The sequence below is a fragment of the Macaca fascicularis genome, chromosome X (assembly GCF_037993035.2).
Source record: "Macaca fascicularis isolate 582-1 chromosome X, T2T-MFA8v1.1".
NCBI lineage: Eukaryota > Metazoa > Chordata > Mammalia > Primates > Cercopithecidae > Macaca > Macaca fascicularis.
Window position 1 is genome coordinate 40,161,817 of NC_088395.1, and position 8,489 is coordinate 40,170,305.

Sequence of the window (8,489 nt, forward strand, 5' to 3'; positions counted from 1 at the left end):
CAGGAAGGCCAGTAAAGGGTGCATTTGTGAACAGGTTACCTATGTGGGCAATTGAGGTTCAATCCTGCCGGTGACCTTCTGGGGTCCTGTGTAGCACATCCTTTAGGACTGTCCCAGCAAGGGGTGAGGAAGCAGGAGTATTTATCCACCAACTCCCACACAGGGGTGTGCTAGTAAACCAGCTTTCTGGTAGAATTTAAAAAGTTCCAATTTGTAGTGTTTGCTGATTGTTGTGGTATAAATATTGCTACTGGGGCTGATTCCAGGCTATCAGTTTTAGCAGTTGGCTGGCAAATTTTCCAAATATTTAACAATCCGGTTCTTCAGAGCTAGTACTGCTGCCCCAGCACACCACTGCCCTCATTCCTCATGAGTTGAGGGTTATCTCTGGGAAGCTGAGCACTTAGGATCTGCCCCCACACACGGTGTCTAGCTGAGCATGCTTCTGAGTCAAGAGAACATCCTCAGATGGAGTGGCTGGAAGTCCTTGTTGTACTTGGGAAGTCTTTCCAGGTGCCTTCCAGAGTGGATGGAGGGAAATGTGTGGGCACCACAGATCGCTTCGAGGGCTTTGCACAGGCTCTTCACTCTGCTTGGAATGCTTGCTCCTTTTTTTTATCTCTCTCTTTTTTTGAGACAGGATCTTGCCCTGTCACCCAAGCTGGAGTTCATTGGCATGATGACGGCCCACTGTAGCCTTGCACTCCCTGGCACAAGTAATCCTCCCATCTCAACCTCCCGAGTAGCTGGGACTATAGGCTCACACCAACATGCCTGGCCAATTTTTAAAAAAGTTTTTTGTAAAGACGGGGTTTTGCTGTGTTGCCCAGGCTGCTCTCCAACTCCTGGGCTCAAGCAATCCTTCCACCTCGGCCCCCCAAACACCCAAAGTGCTGGGATTACAGGAGTGAGGCACCGTGCCCAGCAGCCTGCTCCTTCTTTCTTTTTTGTTTTTTTTAGACAGGGTCTCGCTCTGTCACTCAGGGTGGAGTGCAATGGCGCAATCTCGGCTCACTGCAGCCTCAACCTCCCAAGTTCAAACGACCCTCCCATCTCATCCTCCAGAGTAGCTAGGACTACAGGCGCACACTATCGTGCCTGGTTAATTTTTTTTTTTTTTTTTAGAAACCAGGTTTCACTATGTTGTCCAGGCTGGTCTCAAACGATCTGCCCGCTTCAGCCTCCCAAAATGCTGGGATCACTGAGCCTGGCCGCCTACTCTGTCTTAATCCCCTTGCTGATCTCCTGCTTATCCTTTGATCCTCAGTTATAGTGTCACCACCTCTGTGAAGCCCTCCTAGAGTTCTCACTTGTCCTTTCTCTCATTACATCACAAAATCATGCTCTCAGCTTGTCAGCTGTTACCCATCTTTCTCTTCCACTAGATTGCAAGCTGCTGAGGCCAGGGATGATGTCTATTACTTTCTGTACTAGGAACCTTGTCCTATAATCTTCTGTATCCTCAGTGTTGAACCCAGTTTAGCTACTTAATAAATAGATAAGCGGCCCCGCACCACCCTGGCACACAGTAATGGTTGAGTCAAATGAGCATTCTTCCTCCCCACTCCGCATTTATAGATCTACTTCTCAATCCATCAACTGGTCTCGCTACAGCTTTATTGCTTATTCCCATCCATTTCCAAAGAGGACTTTAGGCAGCAAGCAGGTGCTTCCTTTCCCATGAAGGTGTGAGCGACCATATTTTCTGAAGCAACGATCAAGACACGTGATCTGACACATGTTCCGACACATGGTCTGACAATGGGACAGAATATTTTAAATCCCCACCGTCTCGACAAATCTGGGCTGCGTGGCTCTGCACAGAAGAGAGCCAGGAGCCACGGCCTCGTAATACACACCCAGGGCAGGCAGGAGTTCTGTTTTAAAGACCCCTGTGATTTTATGAGCGGCATGTGAAGAGAGCTGAAGAGAGAGGTTGATTTCTGCAGCACTCTAGCTGTAGTGATCATACGGAGCAGGGAAAAATTTGTGGTAGAAGCAAGCTCTCATTAAGACCATATGCTCTCTTTCTAATCGATGGCTCTTAGAAGTAATTCCCCAACATTTCATTCATTTTTACTGCCTCCCCTTCAGGGGCAGGAAGAACAGCGTTGTTAGCCTGCATTTATAGATGAGGGTATTTAGAAACAGAGAGGTTAAATGGCTCAGCCCCAGTCACAGAGTGAATCAGAGACACAGCCAGCCTCGAATCCAGAATTCCGACTTGAGCTTCTGTGCCAAGATCCCTCGGGGCACATTTCCTCTCTAATTTGCATAAATCATCAACATTTTTTTCCAAGCTTGTGCTGAGAAAGCCCCTTTTCAAACAGCGGAAACTCCCTTTGCCTTCTGTCGCCTTAGTTTTATTTTATGAACCAAATTCTTTTACTTCAACACGTAGACTTGCTATTTTCTCTTCCGTTGAGCCCTTTTCAAAAGAGGTCGTGACCTTTGCTTATAGATGCAATGGAAACGGGCGAACCCAAATGAAATAAAACAGATGATCTAGAGACCATATAAAGTGTAATTTCAACTAATGTTCAAAATACCATGCAGTTGATTATAAATCTTCGATCCTGGCAGGTTATCAGAAAAATAAGAATGGCTAAATGCCGCTACCAGTGTTTGAACCCTGTTGGGTGTAAGACACATCTCCGATTTGGGGAGCAGATTCATGGGATTAGAAATGAGAAGCTGGACATCCCAGAGCTATACAAGTTCTGAGAAATTTCAGTTTGGAAATATGTATGGACTCATACGTGAGATTGACAATATGTGAACTGGGGTTTTTAATCACCAGCATAATCACACAATTAGTCTAGATTATTTCACATATTTAAAAAATTCTTAGCGCATGACCTCATGTGCCTGATGGTCCTTGGGTAACTCTAGTATTAAGGTTTCTGGGCATGAACTGCACTTCCTGGGATCCCAGGTCAGCACTTAGCACGATCCTGCTGCTTTAGGAATAGTAGTAATCCTCTTGAGAGTAAAAACATATGCAATGTGCTTGGGAAAAACTTCCCTTCCCTGTCAAATATGTTAGAGAATCAAAATAATTTATGACTCGTCTGTTAAGCCATTAGAAAAAAAGGAATTCTGTCTATTTAAAATCTTTCATAAAATACAATTCAGCATATAGAAAAAAGCTTTTTGTCTATATGGTATAGTCACTTTTCCCTTTATTTTTATTTTTTTGAGAGAGAGTCTCACTCTGTTGCCCAGGCTGGAGTGCAGTGGCACGACCTTGGCTCATTGCAGCCTCCACCTTCTGGGTTCAAGCTGTTTTCCTGCCTTAGCCACCCAAGTAGCTGGGATTATGGGCGCGCACCACCACACCCGGCTAATTTTTGTGTTTTTAGTAGAGACGGGGTTTCACCATGTTGCCCAGGCTGGTCTCGAACTCCTGACATCAAGTGATCTGTCTGCCTCGGCCTCCCAAGGTGCTGGGATTACACATGTGAGCCACTGCGCCTGGCCCTCGTCATTTATTTTATTACTTATTAAATTAGTTAGTATTACTACAATAATGCTGCATAACAAAAGTTTTAAACACATCAAAACTAAGTGACTTCAAGCTTGGAATTCCTGCTCCTTGGTGTCAAGGTCTGCTGGGGTTCCGTTGCTCTCAGCGGAGTTTGGCGGCACTCTGTGGCTTGAGTCCATGTCTTCTCCACGTGTTCCGTCCTTTGCCTTGGACCAGCAGCTTCCTGGACCGTTCTCTTCTTCTGGAAGATCAATGGAAAGCAAAAAGCAGGCCAAACTGTGCAAGCACATGTATAGCCTATGCTGGTAATGCACCTGCTCATGTTCCATTGGGTAGAGCAAGTCACGCAGTCAAACCCAAAGTCAATGGGACAGGGAGACACACCAAGAGGGAGGGGAGGGGGAGTGAATATTTGTTGACCGATACTCCAATCACCTGTAATTATCATCCCTAATAGCCTGTGGATCCTGGCTGGTTATCAGAAATATAAGAATGGCTATATGCTGCTACCAGTGTTTGAACCCTGTATTGGGTCTCCTCAAACATCATATGTTAAGGCCCTAACCTCAGAGTGTGACTATATTTGGAGATAGGGACTTTATAGAGGTGATTAAGTCAAAATGAGACTGTTAATGCTGGACCTAATGCAATATGACTGCTGTCATTATAAGAGGAAAACTTTGGTAACACGAGAGATGCCGGGGGGTGCCTGCACAGAGGAAAGACCATGTGAAGATACACCGAGAAGGCGGCCATCTGCAAGCCAAGGAGAGAGGCCTCAGGTGAAACCACCTCTGTTGACACCTTGATCTTGGACTTCCAGCCTTCAGAACGATGAGAAAATAAATGTCTGTTGTTTAAGCCCCTGAATCTGGCATTTTCTTTCCTTTTTTGAGATGGAGTATCACTCTGTCACCCAGGCAGTGGTGCAGTCTCGGCTCACTGCAACCTCTGCCTCCTGGATTCAAGCGATTCTTCTGCCTCAGCCTCCCAAGTAGCTGGGAACACAGGCACATGCCACCATGCCTGGCTAATTTTGTATGTAGAGATGGGGTTTCACCATGTTGGCCAGGCTAGTCTCGAACTCCTATCCTCAAGTGATCCACCCACCTCGGCCTCCCAAAGTGCTGGGATTACAGGAGTGAACCACTGTGTCTGGCCTGGTATTTTCTTATGGCAGCCCGAGCAGACTAATACAGCTTGCAAACCCCTTGTGGGTTAGGGCTGTGTCTTACTCATTGTGCTGTCTCCCTCCCTAGTTCTTAGCACATTACCTTGTTATATATTTCCTTTCTATTTGTTGAATGAATGAATGAATTAAATCTTCTCAGTTTCAAAATCAACAGTTATTTTTTTCAGTCAGAACTCATGATTGCAAGTGTTGGAAACCCACCTAAGCTTGTTTAAGCAAAAAACAAATCTTTTGGGTCAGATGGTTGGGGATGTTCTGGGGTAGTTTCTAAAATCTGAGGAGTGAGTCTGGGAGTCAGGGCCTCAGGTATTGGCACAGGAGACCACACACCTGCCAGATCCTCTCTCCATACCGTCTCCCTGAGGCAGTTGGCCTTGTTCTTGCAGAAGACGTGGCTACCAAGAGAATGGCAGATTGCATTTTCCAAAGATGGCAGTAAGAGACTCCCCTGTATCCCAGATATTCATCTTACGATGTGACTTGGACACTCCAAGTCACATTGTGGGGTCTGAGTTCTCTGCCCTTGAATCTGGGTGGGCCGGTGACTACAGTGAAAGTGACACCATTTGACTTTCAAGGCTAAGTGATAAAGGATGAAACAGCTTCTGCTTTGTCTGCTGGAATGTTGCCTTTGGCATCCTGGCAAATCTGAGGCTGCCATGCTGTGAGGAATCCCAGGCCACATGGAGAGGCCACATGAAAGTGTTCTGGCCCAGAGCCCCAGCTGAGGCCCCAGCTAGCAGCCAGCATCAACCACCACATGTGAGTGAAGAGGCCTCTAGATGATTCCAGCCCTTGGTCAGCCAATCACTCTTGGCCTTCAACTCCTCCCTGCGGAGGCCCCAGATATTAGGCAGCAGACACAAGCCTTCCTTGTGTGCCCTGTAAGGCTTCCTGATCCTTACAGAATCTAGGAGCATGACAAAATGGTTGTTTCATGCTGCTGTGCTTTGACATAATTTGTCACAGGGCAATAGTAAGTGGAATAAAGACCCCAGGATGTTGGGAGGCCAAGATGGGAGGATTGTTTGAGCCCAAGAGTTCAAGACCAGCCTGGGCAAAATAATGAGACCTCTGTCTCTACAAAAAAAAAAAAAAAAAAAAAAATTAGCTGGGCATGGTGGCGTGTGCCTATAGACCCAGTTACTTGTGAGACTGAGGTGGGAGTATCATTTGAGCCCAGGAGTTTGGGGCTGCAATGAGCTATGAGCGTGCCACTGCACTCCAGCCTGGGAGAACTTGTCTCAACAACAACAACAACAACAACAACAACAGCAGCAAAAGAACCCAGGATGTCATCCTCATAGCTACTCCTCCACTTCCTCTTTAGAAAATTCTGGGACATCGGCTGGGCGCGGTTGCTCACGCCTGTAATCCCAGCAGCACTTTGGGAGGCCAAAGTGGGCGGATCACAAAGTCAGGAGTTCGAGACCAGCCTGGCCAATATGGTGTCTACTAAAAATACAAAAATTAGCTGGGCGTGGTGACAGGCACCTGTAGTCCCAGCTACTCGGGAGGCTGAGGCAGGAGAATCGCTTGAACCCGGGAGGCAGAGGTTGCAGTGAGCCAAGATCACACCACCGTACTCCCGCCTGGGTGACAGAGCGAGACTCCATCTCAAAAAAAAAAAAAAAAAAAAAAAAAAAAAAAAAGAAAATTCTGGGACAGTTCTTCAATTGGCCAAGCTTGGATGACAGGCCAACCCCTTGAGACAATAGCTCTGTCCAGGAAGGAGGATAACTATAGCTTATGCTCCTTGTTAACCCCTCAGGATGTGTTAATTCCTGAGGGGTTAGCTGGGGATGTCATTACTGCCAGCCATACCAGAGCCCCATGACTGGACTTCACTCCCCAAGGGTGATGGAGGTGGTATCAAAAGAAGAGGTATGATATTCTGTGCGGGCTAAAATAATAGCCACATTCTATCACCTCTACTTTATTTAGGAACGTTTTCAATTGTTTCTTTGGAGGTTTAAGATGGTTTTCTGTAAAAGAAGACTGGAGACCAGACTCCATTACCTACAAGCTGTGTCACTTTCGAAAAGTTACTTTGCCACCCCGAGCCCAATAACAATATTTTTTATACCTGTTTGGCAAGTTGTTAAGAGCTTGTTAGAAACACTTTTTATTTTAGTTGAAAATCACATTGTCGTAAGTGAATTAACGCAGGAACAGAAAAACAAATACTGCACGTTCTCACTTATAAGTGGGAGCTAAATATTGGGTATTCGCGGACATGAAGGCAACAATAGACACTGGGGACTACTAGAGCGGGGAGGGAGGGAGGGGCGCAAGAGTTGAAAAACTAACTGTTGGGTATTTTGCTCCCTCCCTGGGTGATGGGATCATTCATACCCCAAACCTCAGCATTGTGCAGTAGAGCCAGGAAACAAGCCTGCACATGTACCCCCTGAATCTAAAATAAAAGTTGAAAAAGAAAAAAATCACATTGCATCAGCCACCACTTGGAAGCAGGGACTTCAAAGTCCTACTGAAGTGTCCACGTTGTTGTATGCATTAATTTCAACATGGCTGCCATCTTCCCTTTTCCACCCCAAATACACACACGTACACATTAGTCACATATGTGCACATGCAATTATTAAATACATTTTCATATATTCCTCCAAAACCCCCAAACTTTCTTCTTTTCTAAAAGCCAGTAACAATTTTGCAGCCTAGAGATTTTTTATTTTTATTTTTATTTTATTTTATTTTTTTGAGACAGAGTCTTGCTCTGTAGCCCAGGCTGGAGTGCAGTGGTGTGATCTTGGCTCACTGCAACCTCCACCTCCCGGGTCCTGGTTCAAGCAATTCTCCTGCCTCAGCCTCCTAAGTAGCTGGGATTACAGGAACTCACCACCATACCTAGCTAATTTTTGTATTTTTAGTAGAGACGGGGTTTCACCATGTTGGCTAGGCTGGTTTTGAACTCCTGACCTCAGGTGATCCACCTGCCTCGGCCTCCCAAAGTGCTAGGATTACAGGAGTGAGCCACCACACCTGGCCTTTTTTTTTTTTTTTTTTTTTTTTTTTGAGATGCAGCCTCGTTCTGTCACCCAGGCTGGAGTGCAATGGTGTGATCTCAGCTCACTGCAACCTCCGCCTCCTGGGTTCAAGCGATTCTCCTGCCTCAGCCTCCCAAGTAGCTGGGATTACAGGTGTGTGCCACGGCATCTGGCTAATTTTTGTGTTTTTGGTAGAGATAGGATTTCACCATGTTGACCAGGCTGGTTTTGAACTCCTGACCTCAGGTGATCCGCCCGCCTCGGCCTCCCAAAGTGCTGGGATTACAGGCTTGAGCCATGGCGCCCAGCCTGCACCTGGCGTTTTTAAAAAAATTATTTTTATTTTTATTATTATTTTTTTTTTATGAGACAGAGTCTCTGTTGCCCAGGCTGGAGTGCAGTGGCTCGATCTCAGCTCATTGCAACCTCTGCCTCCCAGGTTCAAGTGACTCTTGTGCCTCAGCCTCCTGAGTAGCTGAGACTACAAATGTGCACCCCCATGCCTGTGGCTAGGTTTTTCTATTTTTAGTAGAGACAAGATTTTGCCATGTTGGCCAGTCTGGTCTCAAACTCCTGGCCTCAGCCTAGTCTCAAACTCCTGCCTTGGCCTCCCAAAGTGCTGGGATTACAGGCGTGACCACCCTGCCTGGCTGGCCTAGAGATATTTTTAAGGTCGATATTTTCTACCAGGGATTGGCAAACTTTTTCTGCAAAGGTTCAGAGAATAACTATTTTAGGCTTTACAGGACATATGGTTTCTATCGCAACTATACAACTCTGCTGCTCTAGGGCAGCCACAGAT